The sequence below is a fragment of the Dromiciops gliroides genome, chromosome 1, assembly GCF_019393635.1.
Source record: "Dromiciops gliroides isolate mDroGli1 chromosome 1, mDroGli1.pri, whole genome shotgun sequence".
NCBI lineage: Eukaryota > Metazoa > Chordata > Mammalia > Microbiotheria > Microbiotheriidae > Dromiciops > Dromiciops gliroides.
Window position 1 is genome coordinate 562,561,876 of NC_057861.1, and position 21,055 is coordinate 562,582,930.

Sequence of the window (21,055 nt, forward strand, 5' to 3'; positions counted from 1 at the left end):
TTAGCGGGGGGGTCATAAAAATTCAAGTCATAATATGAGGAGGGAAGGATAGAGGCAGAGAAAATGTTCAGAAAAGAATCAGATATATGTTACCTCTATTCTGGGGAGAGAGCGAGGGGTGGGGGGAGGGAGAGAGAGAGAGCTATGTGGAATAAAGAAACAAGTTTAAAATAATGTCTTTAATATATTAGGAACAGACAGCTTTTCCTTAGTGTATCTCTTATTGTTCCATTTCTTTCTCTTTCTGGATAAATACATGAGGGAAAAAAAGTGTTGCTTTTATGTTTTAATTTCCCAGCAGTACTCCATATCAGACACTATAATTAATGGAAATTACAGGCTAAACATTTTAAAGTTTGCATTTGGTATCTAGATCCATGCTTCATAAAAATGAATCTTGCTGTGCCTAAAGATGTTTTTTTTTCTTTTTTAGATGCAAGAATCATACAATTGGACAAAGTATAAAATGGCATCACTAGAAACTTGGGGCAACTGCAGGGCTCTTTATCAAAGAGATTATGTCTCTCTGCTCCTATAACACAACTTTAAATGTCATCTCCTCCTCAGAAGCCACAGCAAGTAGATCCAATTTGCATTTCATAAAGGGAATAATCTCAGACAGTATGTTCTGCTAACTGAATTAAACATTGTCAAGCTATTTAAAAGAAATCTTGAAGAACATGATTAGAAGGACATGGTGAATAACATCTTATAAACTGGCTAATAAAAAGACAACATCATATAATAAAATTGGTCTTTCTTCTAATTTTTTACTTTATAATTACATACAGCAACAAAGAATATTGAACCTCCAGCTCTTCTAGGTGGTGAGAAAATGAAATTCTTGCTCTCTTTTAAATGTGATTTTCCCCATATAAACATTTTATTATTTTCCAGTTACATTTAGTTTTTGACATTTTTAAAATAAGATTTCTAATTTCAAATTTTTCTCTCCCTCCCCTCCATCCCCCCTCCGCAAGACAGCAAGTAATCTGATATAGGTTATATATGTACAATAACATTAAATGTGATTTGTAAAAAAGTAGAATAGATTCTGTTAAAAGAACTTAAATAGGGGTAGCTAGGTGGCACAGTGGATAGAACACTGGCCCTGGAGTCAGGAGGACCTGAATTCAAATCCAGCCTCAGACACTTGACACTAGCTGTGTGACTGAGTGAGTCACTTAACCCATATTGCCTCACCAAAATAAATAAATAAATAAATGAAACAAAGGAACTTAAATGGGTATTGTAGATGAAACAAAGTAACTTCCAAAACTTTTTCCAAATTTATTTCCGGGTATTCCACCTACTTTTTTCTTTCAAAAGTTTTCTTTTTCTTTTTAAATTTTTTTCCAAGAATCTTTTTATTATGTTTTTAGTCATTTATGCTATGAATTCATAGGGGATTGGTTCCAACAGCTCATATTTCTTGCCATTGGTCCTCACAAAGTGTGCTTCTCTGGGTGGAGTAGGCTGGCGTTTCAGGTGAACCCAGGTGCCTTTTTCTTTGGCTTCCTTCTTCTTCTGGTCATTTTCTTTTACCTTCTTCAGGAAGCTATCTCTGCTCTTAGAATGCTTAATATGCTCAATATGCACATTAATTCTCTTGGCTAGAATCTTGCCCTTAACCTGTTTGTTTACAACAATGCCTACAGCATGTTGAGTAAAATTATAGACCCGTCCAGTCTTGCCATGGTAACATTTGTGGGGCATTCCTTACTGAACTGTGTTCATATCCTTGATATCTACAATATCACCTTTCTTGTATATTCGCATATACGTAGCCAAAGGGACAACACCATGTTTTCTAAAGGGCCTAGAAAACATGTAACACATCCCTCTTCTTTTTCCTTTTGTGTTCACCATTTTGGCAACTCACTGGAATATGGTGGAGCTGGTGGAAAGCCAAAATTTTTCTTTTTATTATTGTGAACTTAATCCTCAGCAAAGTCAGACATTTCAATATATAAAGGATGAGAAAGAGGGCTGTATATGAAACAGTGTCCCCAAAGTCTCAGGACAGTATTAATGTAATAAAACATATAACATACAAAAATATATGTATACATATGTACACATATATATACATAAAATTGAACAAAGTAGCAACAAAACTGCTCTATTTCATGCACTACTTTTTATTTTCTTCTGTGCAATTAAAAATGTTTTATTGATGCTCAGTCACTACCCACTTCTTGCTTCCCCTCATCCCCAACTAGAACTTGCCTTGTAACAAATATCTGTGGTCAAGCAAAATAATAAACACATTGGCTATGTTTGAGAATGCATGTCTCATTTTTGATCTACTGCCTAACTCTGCTCCTAGGTTGGAGGCATGTTTCATGAACAGACTTTTGAAATTACAACTGGTTGTGAATTTGATCTAAGTTCTGAGGTCTTTTGAAATGCTTCCTTCTCAGTTTATTATTTGGTCATCAAGTAAATCATTCTCCTGGTTCTGCTCATTTCATTTTGCATCCCTTCATATGTCTTTCCATTTCCTCTGAATTTATCATAAAATCATATATGTCTATTTATTTAGCCATTCTCCAATTAATAGGCACACATTTTGTTTCTATATTTGCTACAACAAAATGTGCTGCTATATACATTCTTATATGACTCTTTCCCTCTGACCTTGACCTACTTGTGGTATATAAATGAGATGGAATCTCAAAATTGTTTTAATATATAGTTCTCCTATTTGCGATTTGGATCATTTGCTGATATGTTTTTTTTTTTGATAGCTTGCCTTTCTTCAGTTAAGAACTGCCTATTCATATGCATAAAGTTGCATAAAGAAAAATGTCTCCAGTCCTTAAATATGTTTATTAATTCTTTATATAGTTTGTATAATTGTATTTGTAAAATTGCATAATTGCATTTGTAAAATAATAGGAAGATTGATTTTTTTGTTAAATAAAAAAAGCAAATGATCAGAGTTGTTTTTTAAAGGATATATCTTTAGACTGAGCAGGACAGAAAAAAAGTTAACATTAAATTCAAACCCATGATAAGCAAGGAGATATTAAGAGGCAACTTACATGGTTCTGATCAATTAGTTCTAGTTATCTGGGATTGCTATGGTACTGGAAATGCTTGCATAAAGAATTGCTGAACAATAATCATTGATCTTGGTGGAATAATAGAAAAAATGGAGATATGCTACCAAAGAATAGATAGGCAAAAATTGTGCTCATGTGCACAATTTTATTATAGATGACGTGAAGGTGGATGTGGTAGCTTAGAGATACTTTGAAGACTGCACTTACGACCCTGATTTGGATTTTTGGCAAAACTCTACAACAGATGATTATAAATGGAACAGTTTATTTATTATTTAGAAAGAGGAGAAGGCCATCACTATAAACCAAGAAGGAACTTATTAATAACATCATTACAAACGAATTGGATTTCCTTTTTTGATAGGTACACAGTAAAATAAGTACTGATTCTGGAGTCAGAGAACATGACTTCAAGTCTGTCCTTTGATAAATAACTCTCCATGTGACTCATATGTCATTTTGTTTCCCTGTGCCTAAGTTTCCTTATCTCTAAAATGAGGGACTTTTTGAGGTTCCTTCTAGCTTGATATTTATGATCTAATATAGTATTTTGAGTTCATTCAGCTAGGCATTTTAAAAAGTCTTTTATGATATCCTTGTGGAAAAGTTTGAGAGATGCATAGATTGATGGGATCAGAATTAATTTATTTTATTTTATTTTATTTTTTTAACGGGGCAATGGGGTTAAGTGACTTGCCCAGGGTCACACAGCTAGCAAGTGTCAAGTGTCTGAGGCTGGATTTGAACTCAGGAACTCCTGAATCCAGGGCCGGTGCTTTATCCACTGCGCCACCTAGCTGACCCCAATTAATTGATTTTTTACACAAATTGTTTATTGATTATTAATTTGGTTCCAATTAGGATTATACAGCATTTGCTCTTCTATAGCAAGGCACCCATCTATGGTCTCATCTGTCTCCACAGTAGTCCTTGTTTCTGGCAGCTCTTCACTGATACTGCTCTCAGCAGTCACCACCTGTTTGTGCTTCCTGTTAGTACTCCCTATCACTGCTCTCTGTTGTTGTCCTCAACAACTCAACTATACTTTTCATCAGTTCCTTGTGGTCATTTGCTGATGACTTCATTTCTGCCTGAAATTCCTTTCTTTCTTTTTTTTTTTTTTTAGTGAGGCGATTGGGGTTAAGTGACTTACCCAGGGTCACACAGCTAGTAAGTGTTAAGTGTCTGAGGCTGAATTTGAACTCAGGTACTCCTGACTCCAGGGCTGGTGCTCTATCCACTGCGCCATCTAGCTGCCCCTCTGCCTGCAATTCCAATGAGATATTTCACATTTTCTTCTATTTAAAAAATTTTGTTTGATTGATTCTTGATGTCTCATGGAGCCGTTAGTTTCCATTTGCCCAAATCTAATTTTCAAGGAATTATTTTCTTCAGAGAGCTTTTGTACCTCCTTTTCCATTTGGGAAAACTATGTTTTAAGGAATTGTATTCTTCAGTGAACTTTTGTATATCTTTTCCCATTTTTGTGTGTTTCCTATATTATATTATATACTATAATATACTATATTATAATATATATTATGTAGTATATTAATATAATATACTATATTATATTAGCCAATCTGATACATGTGAGTTGTACCTCAGAATTATTTTGATTTGCATTTCTCTAAACAATAGTGATTTAGAGCATTTCTTTTTCATATGATGATAGCTTTGATTTTTTCTTCTGAAAACCACCTATTCATATCCTTTGACTATTTGTCAGTTGGGACGAGCATTTAATTCTAAAAATTATCCTTACATCTCCTGCATTTATCTGGGAAAATTAGGTGGTGTCATTTGAATTATCCAGGATTGCTTGACAAAATACCTAGAAAAGGCAGAGATGGTTTCAGTTTTTCATTCCATGTGTGATCATATGCCAGGCAGAAATTTATAATCCTTGCTAGAGCTGAATTTGAATTTGTTGATCAGACCTGTGTTTTAGGAAGAAAATCAATTTCACATCTAAGGGGATGATACAGTGGAATTGGGAGAAGAATTGAGGTAGGGAGATTAACCAGCAAGATATGACAATGGTCCAGGCATGAGGTGATGAGGGCTTGTGCTAGGGTGAATGCGGTTTTGGGGGAGAAGAGGCATATATGAGGGATGTTATGAAGATAAAAATGATAGGACTTGACAGCTGAATGCATATGGAATATGAGAGCATAAGAAGTTAGGAATGATGCTTTACATTGTAGGCCCGAGTGACTGGGAAGATACTTACAACTGTGAAAAGGAAGTGTTAAGGGCTAAAATTCTAGGTATTCTGTCTAAAATATCTAATGAGTGGTCGCCAATAAATTATAAGCTTTAGCAAGAGTTAGACTTTTAAGCATTTATTAAGGAGAATAAGAATTTGGTAAAGAGAGAAGAAAAGGCCTAGATTCCTATCTATTAAAGGGAGAGCGCATTCTCCACCAGCGTCCCCAGGAAAAGAGAGAAAGGCAGAGCGCCTGGCTCTTCCTTCTTCCTTCCACTAGCAAACGTCACTTCCTGACACCAAAGAAAAGACGCATGTTCTTGCCCTCAAAGGCCTTCCTTTCATGGCGGAACTTTTCTACAGTAAGTCTCTAGCAGGTTGCGTCATTCCAATCATTACAGAAGTTAGGAAAAGGAAACAAGTATAAGAATTATAATTCTGTTTCTTGGTCAGGTCACATCTGGAGTATTGCATACAGTTCTCTGATATTGACAAGTTGGACCTCATTGAGGGAAATATTCTGAGATGGTGAAGGGATTTACAATCATGGATTTGTAACATGGTTTGAAGGAATTGGCAGTAGTTAACTTGGGAAAGAGATGCAAGGAAGGTTTAGTAGCAGTCTTCAAATATTTAAGAGTTATCATATGGAAGAAGAATTAAATGTATTCTGCTTGGTTCTAGATAACAGAATTAAGACCAACATAGAAGAAAACATAAGGGAACATAAGGAAAATACTCCTAATAGAACTATACAACAGTGGAATTGCCCTCCCTTGGGGGAAGGAGAGTCAGTGAGCTCCCTATCACTACATATCTTCAATGAGAGAGAATATTCTCTTCTAAGAGATTTTATCATTCCATCTCTTATTCCTCACTCCTCCTGAACATATTCTTCATTATATTGAGACTACCAATCCCATTACCTCTCAGTAGTTTTTCAGGTTTTTACTTCTGCTCTGACTTCCCTTTTCTCCTCTTCCCATCTCAATCCAAAATGTTAGCCATTTCAACTCTACACTGTCCTCTTCCCTCAAATATCTTGTGTTCTTGTGCTATTGACAATCATATTTTGCCAAACCTTAGCCTTGGATTACTCTCACCATCCAGAGGAAATCTTTTAACTGTACTGACTGGAGAAATGACAAATTTATGTCAACCTATCTCAACTGGGCCTTCACTCCTAGTTTTTTTTCTTCCTTTGATGTACAGCTTAAAAAGAATTTTCTGCATGAAGCATTTTCTGATTTCCACAATTTCCAGTGTTGCCTTTCTCAAACTACTTTGAAAAGGCAACTGGTTGGCACACTGGATAGAGCATTGGGACTGGAGTCAGGAATTTTGTTATTGTTGTTATTCAGTTGTTTCAGTTGTATCAGACTCTTTGTGACATCATTTTGGGATTTCCTTGGCAAAGACACTGGAATGGTTTGCCATATCCTTCTCCAGTTCATTTGACAGATGAGGAACTGAGGCAAACTGGGTTAAGTGATTTGTCCAGGGTAACATAGCTAATAGGTGTTTGAGGCTGGATTTGAACTCAGAAAGATAAATCTTCCTGACTTCAGCAGACCTTGCTGACCTTAAATTTCCTATAGGCTCCACCCTTTCCAGTATGTGGATGAGTTATTCTCTTGCTCCCTGGATCTCCAATTTTCTTTTTTCTTTCCTTTTTTTGGGGGGGCAATGGGGGTTATGTGACTTGCCCAGGGTCACACAGCCAGTAAGTGTCAAGTGTCTGAGGCTGGATTTGAACTCAGGTCCTCCTGAATCCAAGGCCAGTGCTTTATCCACTGTGCCACCTAGCTGCCCTGGATCTCCAATTTTCAAAAACTGATTCCATTTTTCTTACCTCATACCAAAAAGTATCTTGTTCTCAGGTTTTAAGTTTTTAGGACATCTGATATTAGCCAAGAGTCTCTGTCTTGAAGGATTAGAGATCTCTACTATCCAAAACTGAGATAGAAAGCTGGATTATTCCTGGCACATTTATGATTCCTGTCTCAAATGATGCGTGGGTATGCTATCACCACCACAGAAGAGGTCATTGACCCCTTCCTTTGGTTTCCTCAGCACAAGATGCTGAATTTGAAGCCCTGACTTGAGCTTGTAAATTAGCAAAAGGAAAACTAGTACATAGATAGCAAGGTATGTGTTTGGGATGGCACATGATTTCAGGATATTATGCAAATATAAAGGGTCCCTGATGTCCTCTGGCAGTCCTACATACCTAGAGATTTCTTGACTCTCTTTTGTTGCTAGCAGCAGTGATTGTTAAAATGCCAGGACACTCCCATGAAGATTTTCCCCATGCCTGGGTTAATGCCCTTGCTGACCTGTATGCCAAGAAGGCTGCTCAGGAAACCCCACTCCCTATTAGTCTATCTTCCATTACATTCCCTGGACCTGGCCCCAAGTTAACACTGACCCCAGAAAAGCTTGCTGTAGTCCAAAGGACCATGTCCAATTCCATCCAAGACAAGATAAGACTAGAAGGGTGTAAAAAGGATAAAAACTCTGGGCTCTGGTATGGACCAAATGGATGCCCAGTCCTCCCCAACTCTTTCCATTGACCTATGATGGAATACCTTCACTCTTTAAGTCACTAGAGTCCTGACAAACTGCTTAGTTTAGGCTGCAAATATTGGTGGGAAAATTGAAATGAGCTGCACATGACATTTATCTACAATGTGAGATCTGTCCTAAATATAATGTAAGGAAGCCCACAAAACTTACCCCTAGGAAATTCCTTTACTCCTTTTCAAATCAGGCAGATTGATTTTATTCAACTTCCATCTGTTAAGAGTTAAAATTCTAGCTAGTCTGTCTAAAATATCTAATGAGTGGTCGCCAATAAATTATAAGCTTTAGCAAGAGTTAGACTTTTAAGCATTTATTAAGGAGAATAAGAGTTTGGTAAAGAGAGAGAAAAAGGCCTAGATTCCTATCTATTAAAGGGAGAGCACATTTCTAGCTCCCTTCTCCGCCAGCGTCCTCAGGAAAAAAAAGCGCGAGACTGAGCGCCAGTCTCTTCCTTCCTCCTCCCACTAGCCCGGGTCACTTCCTGACTCCTGGTCTTGCCCTCAAAGACCTTCGCTTCATGGGCAGAACTCTTCTACAGTAAGTCTCCAGCAGGTGGCGTCATTCCAATCGTTACAGTCCCCCCTGTTGTTCCTCAAGAAACAAAATGTTTCCTTGACGGAACAGTAAAAACAATATAATAACTATTGCTAACTAATAATATGTGAACAACAATATAGAAAAGGAAGAGAGGAAAGTTTTGTCCAGAGGGGCGATTTTTTTTTTTGTCCTCATGAACCGACGCTTTGACATTAGTCTTGCAAAGGGAGGGCCTCTGCAGAGAATACATGTTACAGATGGTGTATATTATAACAGAAAGAGAAAAAAACAACAAATCAAAACTGTTCATTTAAAGTCTCTGAAAGTCTTTTCTCAGATGTCCTCTAGGTGTAGTCGTGGAATGGAAGTCTTTTCAGGGGTTGATGTGTGGATGCTGGTAATCAGCCAGGAAAATTTCCTACAAAATTGAGCTTAACACAACTTTAAAATAGCTTTGTCAATAATCAAATCAAACAATGAAAGTTCTCAAAAACATGTCTAAGGGAATACAGAATCTTAGTTGTTACACATGAAACATATAATAAAACAAAAATTGAACCATTCTTTAAAATTATAATATTACTATAGTCCCCCCCTTATGGAGGGTAATTGAGAAGACAATTGCTGTGATATTAATTTTTAAAAATAATTTTTATCTTTGTTTCATCACTTTTTGCATCATCTGCCTAATTATCCTCATGCCATTATGAGAAATTAGAAAATCTAATATAATTGGTAACAGGTGTCAAGGCCAAATTCAACACTGTTATTTATCATGACACCTGAGATAATTATGGGGGTTACCATAAAAGAACAGAGAAATGATGGGATATGAGCATTCCCACACTTGAGCAATATGTACTGCCCATACAGTATGCCAGGCTTAAAATAGGTGGATGGAATATATGTCCATGCCACCGAACATATTGGAGGAAACTGAGTCAGACTTAATCAGATACATGGGATTGAGATGTCCATGGCATCAGGCATATAGGAGGGAGCATAGAAGCCAGGTGTAGAAATGAGATGGGTGGGATGAATACTTCCAGCCATCTGTACAATATTGTGGGGAAAAATAAAATAAAATGTTAAACCAAGAGAATCCAACCTCAACATTTGTCAAAAGCCGTTCCCTCGGCCATACCTTGACTTCATGCATGTCTCCCCTCATGTGACAGTTCAGTGTCTGCTCTTGCATGTATTCCTCTTGTGATTGGATGGCATCTTGGCCAACTGGCATCTGATAACTCAGAATAAAGGCAATTAATGTCTTAAATGATAAGTTCCCATAATCCAAGTCTCATATGGATTTAAAAATTGAGGATAATAAATGATTGCAAAAAATGTGAATACATCTTGACTCAGAACACAATATATAATTATGCAACAATTTCAAATAATACCCCTTTTTTTTTAACTTAGTATACAATTACTTTTTTGAAAAATCTGAACATATTTAAATACAAGTTAAAGCACAACACAATCTCAAAGACAACTTTTACAAATGTTCCCCTCTTTTTTTTTTTTGAATATGCTTATCAAAAATAATACTTCTAGAATCAATTTACACTTGCCATGGCAAACAATTTGCTAGGGAAATGCTTTAAAGAGTTTGATCAAATAATCAGTTGAGAAAAAAAAATAACAAAAACAAATAACTCAGAATATGGGAGCACAATACTCCTAGAATTAACATTGTATAATAAAATCAAAACCATCTTGCAATGTTTCAAAATTAGATAGACAAATGAATAGAAGAAAATACACATGGAACAATAAAAGACAATGAAATTCAAACTAAGGAAATCTAAATGAATATGAACTTAATATTAACAAGAGTATTATAAAATATAAACCTGATCACATGACTATAAAAAGCTTTTACAAATATTCTCCTTGTTTTAAAAACTAAGTATAAAACACAATCTCAAAAGCAGGAAAATCTCTACGAAAATAAACCCATACCATTAATTTCAAAATGTATATGTAATAGCATAGAAATCCTATGTAACCTCTGAACTGACATTAATACTCTGAATGAATTCAGAACACTTTTGATTCCGGTATCTAAAATCCCCAATACTCATATCAATACCTTGCTGCTTACTTCTACATTTCTGTACAATATATACCCTTCCATGGCAAAAGAAGTGGAGTCTTGAACTATGGTGATGATTGTCATTCTTATTCAGCTTAAGTTTTTCTTCTTTAACCCCTCTATATTGTCTGTCAGTCTTTTCACCATACAAATGCTTTATAAGATTACTAATTAAAGACAAAAGCAGGTTAGCAAAATTATGAACAAAACGAGCATATCTGGAATTTAAAGGGCTTTCTAAGGTTGTCTCAGAAGCACAGCCAGTCTGGGGAAGGGCTGAGCCTGAAGCTGCAAATGTAGTTAGAGAAAGTTGCGCATGAGCATTAGATCTCTGGACTTTCCAGGCAGGGGAAGCTATGGGCTTGGCCATAGGAGGAGTAGAGGGTGGGGTCTGGAGAGGAGGGGAGGGACCAGAGCAATTTGAATCAGACTTGATTTTGAACTCAGGCCTGGATTCTTCTTCCCCCACTTTGCCTCCAGGTGCTAGGGGATTAAAAGCTTCTAGAGGGTGGGTCATTGCCTCCAGGCATGCAAAATTAAAGCAACAATTACTGTTAGAACTGGGAAAAGCTGCGGGAATCTCTTCAGGTTTCTCTGAAAAAGCATGGTTGGGAGAGGGAGAGATATTTCCTTGTGTGAGTAAGTTGCTGGCTCTTTTAACAAAAATAAAAAGAAAAATAGAAAGTCCACAAAAACAAAGCATTAACATGATCTTATCTCCCATTTGTCTGGTTAAACAGACTAAAATCAAAAATAGGGTAATTAGGGAGTTTAAAAGGTCCATTCGAAAAAATTTAAAGGAAAACACAGCCAGTACACCAGTACTTAGCAGTTAAAGGGAGAGGGAGGGGAAATTTCTTACCCAACCAGAAGATCAGAAGACTGAGGGTTAGCTTTCCTCTTCATGGTCAGCCATCTGTTAAGAGTTAAAATTCTAGCTAGTCTGTCTAAAATATCTAATGAGTGGTCGCCAATAAATTATAAGCTTTAGCAAGAGTTAGACTTTTAAGCATTTATTAAGGAGAATAAGAGTTTGGTAAAGAGAGAGAAAAAGGCCTAGATTCCTATCTATTAAAGGGAGAGCACATTTCTAGCTCCCTTCTCCGCCAGCGTCCTCAGGAAAAAAAAGCGCGAGACTGAGCGCCAGTCTCTTCCTTCCTCCTCCCACTAGCCCGGGTCACTTCCTGACTCCTGGTCTTGCCCTCAAAGACCTTCGCTTCATGGGCAGAACTCTTCTACAGTAAGTCTCCAGCAGGTGGCGTCATTCCAATCGTTACACATCCTTTTCTAGTTATAAGTTTGTATTATTGTTTGCACGTTCTCCCATTGCGGAGAAGCTTTCCCTTGCAGGAAAGCTACTGTAACAAGTATAGCTGAGTACTTATCAGAAAAGATTTTTCCCACCTGGGGAATTCCTAATGAAGTTCACAGTTATTGAGGTACTTCTTTTACTGGTTCAACTGTCTCCCAATTGTTAGCTTCCTGGCCAGTACTTCAACATTTACACCATGCTTACCACCCCCAATCCTCAAGTTCGATCGAATGCATAAATGAGATCATTAAGTTTCAGCCTGGCAAGTTTATGGATGGTCTGCCATAGCCAAAAGACCTTCTCCTAGTTCTTCTGAACCTTAGGGTACCCTTTTAGTAAATATTCTCTTTCACCTTTTGAAATCATCACTGGGCATCCTATGTTTCTCTTTTCTTCCTCAAGTGACTCCCTCTCCATTAAGGCCTCCCTTCTGCCCTATTGTAAAGGACTCACCCAAACTCTTCATCACCTTAATCATCTTGTCTCTCAGTCATTTTCTAGAGGTTCAACCTCAATTCAGTCTAACCTACAGTTGGAACCTGAAGACTGGGTCTATTGGAAAAGGATTCCCTACCAAGTGCTGCTGACCAACCCCTAGGCTGTGAAACTGAAAGGAATTGACAGCTGGATCCACTTATCACATATGAAGAAGACTTCAACCCCTGAATAGATGACCACACACACACTACCAACAACACCAAGCTTCATCTGACCAGGAAAAAGAAGCAGAAGGCATCAGTGTAGACTACTGTCCCAAGATGCCAGGATGTGGCCTGAGAATCCTGTTTCATGCCCCAACATTACTTTTGGTCATGGAGGAAACCTAGAATTTGTTTTGACCAAGAGCAGGGAATGATAACTACAAAATTTACTGAGAACTGATTCCCTACCTAGTCCCCCTACCCAGGCAGGTGAATTACCTGGGGCTGACCAGTCTTTGTCAATTCCAGACGCTTGATCAATTTATGGACCTCCCTAACCTCCCACCAATGGTTCCCCACCTTACTCACTGGACTTTATGTTATTATGTAAAAAGGGTCCATTTATATTAAGTAGTTTCTATTTAGTGTTAAGTAGCATCTATACTTAACTCAGGAGCAGTTTTATAGTGTCTTTGGTCAAAGGTTCATTTACATTAAGTAGTTGTGAGTCTGGAACAATCTTTTGGCTCCCTTTTGTTCTGTTAACCTGGTCCTCAGTTCCCATCTTTGGGTATTCCAAGCTTCAGCTTTGCGATACCATGAGCTATTATAGTTCCTCTGCCCTGATTAAAGACCTTATTTCTCCAATATCAATTATTTCCTTAATTTACAGGTTAACAAGCAAAAAGTATATAGACAGGTAATCGGAACATCTTGGCTTTGCCATTTCCAAGCCTTATTAACCTAGGACAGTGACCTTGCCTCACTTAGTCTCCTCATTTATAAAATGGAAATCCATCCATCCATCCATCCATCCATCCATCCATCCATCCATCCATCCATCCATCCATCCATCCATCCATCCATCCATCCAATAAACATACATTAATTCCCTGCTGAGCACAATTCACTGTGCTAAGTACTAAAGGATGATTCAGCATTGTATAGTGTGGGGAAAGTGATAGACTTTGAGGCAGAGGATATAGTTTCAAATCCCAGCTTTGTCTGGCATTTGGGAAAAGGTACAACCTCTCTAGACTTCAGTGTATCCATAGGTAAAATAAAGGCAGGGGGAAGATATTTAAACTAGATGATTCCGACAGTGCCTGCCAGCTCTAAAACTATCCTTTTATAAAATGATAATAAAGACAAAGTCCCTTGTTTTTATGATGGGTCCTATTTATATAATGGTCCTATAAAGATCAAAGGAGATAGTTTAGGTGAAAGCAGTTTGAAAATGGTGAAATTGTAATATGTAATGATGATGATAGAAGTAATGTTTTAGGAACATTCATTCATTCATTCACCTAGAATTTATTAAACACCAACTAAGTGCCAGGCATGTAGCACTGGCTAAGTGGTAGGGATACAAAAACAAAAACAAGGCAGGTTCTGCCCTTAAGAAACTTAAATTAAGAGAGAACAGCATATATACAAATTAGTAAGTACAAATTATATCGACAAAGCAAATATAATTTCTTCTGGTGAGTGGAGGACTCTGAGGGAGGAAGAGAGATGAAATAAACACTTGAAAGAAATTAGGGCTTTTAACAAGAGATTAGGGGATATGTTCTAGATATGAGGAAAGACTGCAAATGCTTGGAAATGGGAGATGCAATGTGAGATATAGGGAACATCTATGAAAGGAGAATGATATGTAATAACTCTAGAAAGATAGGCTGAAACTAGATTGTGAAGTGTTTCAAATGCCAAACAAGAATTTGGATTTGATTCTATAAGTAGTAATAATTCAGTATAGCAGGACAATGATAGGGTCACACCTGTACTTTAGAAATATCAATTTAGCCTGTGTATGAAGGCCAAATTAGAAGTTAGAGGTGCTTGAGGCATTGAGACCAATTAGGAATTTAGTGAAGAGGAAAGATAAATTAATCTTTAATCTAGTAGCAGTTTGAAATGGAGAGGGGCAGGGTTAGATAACTAAATTAGGAAAAGTCCCTTGTAGAAAATATCCAGAGAATTATTGCTTCTAAGAGTATCCCCCTAAACAATAAGAGTAAAAGAAACAACTCACTCCCATAGATTATCTCTTGATCTCTTCCTCTACAGAATGAAGGGCTATTACATCATGAAAAAAAAAACAACTTTTAGACTAATTACATATAGTGTTAGCAAGAAATACTTGAATCAGAGAGGAGAACCCCAGTTTCTTGTGATCAATGGGTCACATTTTTGTCAAAAGCAAAGTTAATTTAAGTTAATGGGGAGAGCATTTATTTCCAGTCTATTATCACCTAATCCCCAATTAACAGCAAAAGGAAAAGAATTTGAGTGATCAAGTCAGATCATTTATCTATTAGCAAGAGTTAATTCAATGAGGCCAGATTAAAGCCAGGAGAAACAATTGTATCCACATACTTAGTGGAGTTTTTAAAAATTCTCTTCATTGGCTAAGGGGTGGAGCAATGCCCCTTTCTATAGAGGCTTTAATGAGATAAGCTGTCCTTTTAAAATTGAATTTGTGTCTTGAATCTGGCTTATTGAGATGGTGGATAAAAAATGGAAAGACTGGGATTCCCAAGAGTTCGAACTAAAAAAAAATTGCTACATCTACTAGAGGATTGAATGTCTAATGACATACTTCCTATACTTAAGAATTTCTTTATAACTTCACCCTTCTGAGTCATTTATTTCAGCCTCTTTAAATACTGTCAGAGAACAAGATTCTGTAAGAAGGGAGTAGCTTGGGTTTCCACAGAAGGCTTTCTTCCTGGTTTTCCTGTTGATTATGAAATTTGAAATTCAACTGAAATATACATAGTTTATGAATTTAAGGCAATATAGAAGAGTATCTACATATCTGACTTCATCCTCTGAAATTCACAATATCATCTTAGAAGAGGTCATTTCAACTTTAGGGGAATAAGGTAATGATCAAGATAGAAAATTTGTCAGTGCACTGAGTGGAGAAAAGGGTTTTGTTTGAAATGGCCCAGAATGACATCCTACATTGGTTTGTCAAATTATTAAATCACTGCTTCTATAAACATTTGAAAAAAGACCAACATGGGGAAGAAATACGGTATGATAGAATGAGCACTGTATATGGAATCTGAGCGTCTGATTTCAAATCCTGCCTTTGTCACCTGCTGCCTATCTGGGGATTGATTACTTTATTTCTAAATCTGTAATTCTATAGCCATAGAATTCAGAGGAGAAAAAAAAATGCTGTTTGGGGAACAAGAATCAACTGGATTTAATGACATGAGTTGAAAAGTAAGTCCTTGTGGGAGAGTATCTAAGAAAATTAGATTTGTTTCCATAGCCAGAAGTAGGGATAGGCAAGGGAGACAGATGCCTAGGGCATGACACACAGGATAGCATAACCAGATCCACATTTTAATTTACTCTAAATTAATGTACATGCGTTTAGTGCCAGAAAATGCTGCTCTCCTTGGCATGTAGGTATTTATTTTGTACTACACCAAATTATATGTGTTAAAGTGGAGGAACAAAGCCTCTAGGAGACAGCAATACATTGAGGCATGATTTTCACACCTTATAAATAGCTCACACATATCTTGTCGCAATACTGGCTTGGAACTTTGAACTAGCTATATTAATGCATTCATATAAGTAAATTATCTTTTGCTCAAAAAAAAATCATGATTAAGGAACAATGGCCAGCCTGTTCAAAGTTCAAAGATATAACACTATGAGGCTTATTAGTGGCCTGTCTGCTTAGATATTTTTTGTAATTTTCTAGCTCCTTGGAATGGAAGATATAAAAACATCCTCCTTTCCCCATGTCTCTGCCTTAGCTCCAGTCAGAACAGGAAAGTTTTTTTTTAATCACAAAAATATTTTATTATTTTCCAGTTACATGTAGACATAGTTTTCAACATTTGTTTTTCTTTTTAAGATTTCTAGTTCCAAATTTTTCTCCCTCCCTCCCTTCCCTTCCCATTCCCCAAGACAGCAAGCAATCTGATAAATGTTATATACATACATATACACACACATACATATATACATATACATATATATAATCACATTAAACATATTTCTGCATTAGTCATGTTGTGAAAGAAGAATCAGAACAAAAGGGAAAAACCTTAAAAAAAAAAAAGTAGAAACAGTATGGTTCAATCTGCATCCGGATTCCATAGTTCTTTTTTTCTGGATTATTGCTTCTAAGAGCATCCCCCTAAACAATAAGAGTAAAAGAAACAACTCACTCCCATAGATTATCTCTTGATCTCTTCCTCTACAGAATGAAGGGCTATTACAGCATGAAAAAAAAACCTTTTAGACTAATTACATATAATGTTAGCAAGAAGTACTTGAATCAGAGAGGAGAACCCCAGTTTCTTGTGATCAATGGGTATTTTCCATCATCAGTCCTTTGGAATTATCTTGGATCATTGTAGTGCTGAGAAGAGTTAAGTCTATCACAGTTGATCATCACACAATGTTGTTGATACTGTGTACAGTGTTCTCCTGGTTCTGCTCATTTCATTCAGCATCAGTTCACTTAAGTCTTTCCAGGTTTTTCTGAAGCCAGCACAATAATATTCCATTCCATTCACACACCACAACTTGTTTAGCTATTCCCCAATTGATGGGCATCCCCTCAATTTCCAATTCTTCGCCACCACAAAAGAAGCAACTATAAATATTTTCATACATGTGGGTCCTTTTCCATTTTTTATGATCTCTTTGGGATATAGACCTAATAGTGGTATTGCTAGGTTAAAGGGTATGCACAGTTTTGTAGCCCTTTGGGCAGAACAGAAAGTTTTAGAAAAGGGAGAAGTAATGGATGTGGACTAGATTCAAGAGATAGTTTTCTATGGTTTAAAAAGTTGAATCTTCTTGATTCAAAATTGTCTTGTCTCTTAAAAAGAAGGCTAATATCACAAATGAACCTTAGGTCTGGTAGCAAGCTTGGTATGCAGAAAATGTAATTTTGTATAGAGACTAGTAATAGAGAATGTACTTTAATATAGCCTGATTTGCCTGAAAGGATGTTTTTCTGGTCCTTCAATTCTTAGCTTTTTCTTCTGGCAAGTAGTGTAGCAACTTTATTCCATACGTTTTTTTTTTTTTTTTTTGACCAAGTAGGGTCACACAGCTAGTAAGTGTCAAGTGTCCAAGGACAGATTTGAACTCAGGTTTTCCTGAATCCAGGGCCAGTGCTTTATCCACTGCGCAACCTAGCTGCACCCCCCCCCCCGCCCCGACTTCTTTTCTCTGGAATAGTAAGAGAAGAACTCAGATGTTCCCATCCCCTTCCCTCTTCTCTCCCCTCCTGTCTTATCTTCCCTATTTATCTTGGTCTCTCAATCTTTTTCTCTTTTTCTCTCTGTGTTTCTGTCTCTTTCTCTTGCTGCTCCCCGCCACCCTTGGCTGGGAGGTGGAGCTTGAGAGGCCTATGTACCTTCTTTCAAGTTGCATGTAGTTGGTCAAAGTGCAGGTAAGCTAATTCCATCTTATTTCTAGGAATGTGTGTTTTTGGGTTTACTGTTATGAATTATATCCTCAGTTAATAGAAATCCTTTTTATGGATTTATAGAAGTCTGTAGGCTAATCAGTCTTTATTAATTCTGTCTCACACATTTTAATTTCTTTATTCAGTGGAATTTAGCTAGCCCAGCATCCTCTCAGACATTTGCCTTAATCAATCAATCAGTTAATAAATATTAAGAATCTACTATGGGGGGCATCTAGATGGCACAGTGGATAAAGCACTGACCCTGGATTCAGGAGTACCTGAGTTCAAATCTGGCCTCAGACACTTAACACTTACTAGCTGTGTGACCCTGGGCAAGTCACTTAACCCCAATTGCCTCACCAAAAAAAATTAAAATTGAAAAAAAAAAAAGAATCTACTATGTGCCAAGCATTATGCTAAGTGCTGGGGATACAAAAAAGAGGCAAAAGATAGTCCCTGCCCTCCCTTGCAATATAATGGGAGAGACAACATGCAAATAAATACATACAAAGCAAGCTATATACAGGATAAATAAAAAAAAATTAGTTAAAAGAGGAAAAACATTAGAACTAAGAGAGGTTAGAGCAGGCTTTCTATAGAAGGTGGGATTTTTTGTTGAGACAAAGGAATCCAGGGATTTCAGTAATCAGAGCAGAAGAAGGAGATTATTAAGGTTCAGAGGACAGTCAGAGAAAATACCCAGAGTTGAGAGACATCAGGAAGTGGGAAGGGGAAGTCACATGACACCTAAATTCTTTAGAATCAAAGGATTATAGATGGAATGGACTTCAGAAAACTCCTTTATTATAGAGATGAGAAAACAGAGGTTAAATGATTAGTCCAGTCACAAAGGTAGCAAATGACAATGTGAACTGTGTTCTAAATCCAAAGTCAATCTCTCATTTATACCATCCTGATTTCCTTTTTAGACTAGTGTTGTTACAGGTTGGACAGAAAACACCGTTTAAATTCTGGAATAATAAGTCCAAAGTCAACAGAGGCACAGACAAGGTAGTTCCAGAAGAATAACATTAGGAGAAAGGGCACAGTGGCTTTGAGTAATGAACATTTGACTAATGAAAATCATTCAAAGAACTGATCAGAAGTAGGATCATTTGATGGTGTCTTGGGTAGTAAGGCACATTCCTTTACTCTTCTCCCCCTTGTCACATTCAGTCAAATGCAACAAAACATGTCCCAAGGGCATTCCCTGCTTTGATCTTACTGGTTCCTCTTCCTAGACATTCTTCTGGTCTTCTGTGTTGGAAACTTTGGAGTCATTTTTAACTCTTTCTTTCTGTACTATTACCAATCCCCTCACTTCTTCCTTTGAATTTTCTTTTGGATTTATCTATCTCTATCTTCTCACTTAGTGCAGTCCCTTATCATCTCATACCTGGATTATTATAACAGGCAATCTCCCTGCCTCTAGTCTCTCTCTGCACATCTTCCAATCAGTCATGACCAACATTCCTAAAATACCACTTTCATCCCAATTATTACATACTCAACCTACACAAGCTAACATTTTTCATAAAATGTCTGCCTTTGAATTTGTCCAAAAATTGGTCTTATCTATCTTTTGTTTTTGTTTTTGTTTTTTTAGTGAGGCAATTAGGGTTAAGTGACTTGCCCAGGGTCACACAGCTAGTAAGTAGCCTTATCTATCTTTCAAAGTTTATTGCTTTAACCTCTCCTATGTGAACAAGGGCTTTGAAAAATGTTCAATACTATACAAACATAAGGTGTTATATACCTTTGCTTCTGTCAGACTGATCTATTGCATATGTCATAGTTATACCTGTTTCTCTCCCTTTTGTCATGCTGCTACCCTTGCCTTGAATGCCTCTTCTTTATATATCAAAATACTATTGATTCTTCAAGGCACAGATTATGGTACATCAATGAAATCTTCCTTAAGGATTTCAACATTCACTGAGCTCTCCTTTCTGAGCTGCCATTGCATTTAGATTTGGCATACATTCAACTTTTAACTGATTAACCCTTATGGATTGGTATTTACTCCTTAACTAGATTGTAGGGCAAGAATCAAATATTAAAGTGACTATTTGTATCTAGGGGTGTTGTAAATCTCAAGTGAGAAAACTGATGCTAAAGTACTTTGTGAAACTTAAAGCACTGTGCAAATACCAGTTGTTATTGTTGCTATTGTTGTTAGCCTGCTTTTACTAGGCTTTCAATCTGGTGCTGACTTAATTTCCTCATCCTTCTATTGCACTATTGCTGTGCTCAACCAATGTTAATAGAGCAACATAGGAATGTGCTAGTAAGTGTTTATCATCTGGGCTCTCTGGGGGGCAAGAAGCATGTACACACACTTTGAAGTTTAATCTGTATGATTAACATTTCTTAAGTCTAAATAACCAATAAAACAATAAATGAAACACTAATTTGTAGTGTTTGGTGATTTTTGAGGCATAAATTCTCACACTGAAAATTTAACAATTGTTTAGCTCTTAGAAAGCTGGTTAAAGCTGGCTCCAGCATATCCCTGATTGTATCCTGTTTGATACAACCATAGTGCTGAATATACACATGCACACATACATAATAGATGCAAAAATTAAAATCATTTCAAAATGGAGAGGCAACATATAAAAATGCTCTAAATCACTATTGATTAGAGAAATACAAATTAAAACAATTCTGAGGTACTACCTCAGATTGGCTAATGTGACAAAAAAGAAAATAATAAATGTTGGAGAAAATGTGGAAAAATTGGAACACTAATACATTGTTGGTGGAGTTGTAAACTGATCCAGCCATTCTGGAGAGCAATTTGGAACTATGCACAAAGGACTATGGGATTGTGCATACCCTTTGACCCAGTAATACCACTACTAGATATGTATCCCAAAGAGATCATAAAAAATGGGAAAAGGACCCACATGTACAAAAATATTTTCGTGGTGGCAAAGAATTAGAAATCAAGGGAATGGGGGCAGCTAGGTAGCACAGTAGATAGAGCACCGGCCTTGGATTCAGGAGGAACTGGGTTCAAATCTGGCCTCAGACACTTAACACTTACTAGCTATGTGACCCTGGGCAAGTCACTTAACCCCGATTGCCTCACCAAAAAGAAAAGAAAAGAAATCAAGGGAATGCACATCAATTGGGAAATGGCTGAACAA

At 36.9% G+C, this 21,055-nt stretch overlaps 1 pseudogene; it reads right to left on the reverse strand.

The window, feature by feature from the left end:
* Positions 1-1,386: 1,386 nt before the first annotated feature.
* On the reverse strand, positions 1,387-1,869 carry LOC122741206 (annotated as a pseudogene).
* Between the last annotated feature and the right edge of the window lie 19,186 nt (positions 1,870-21,055).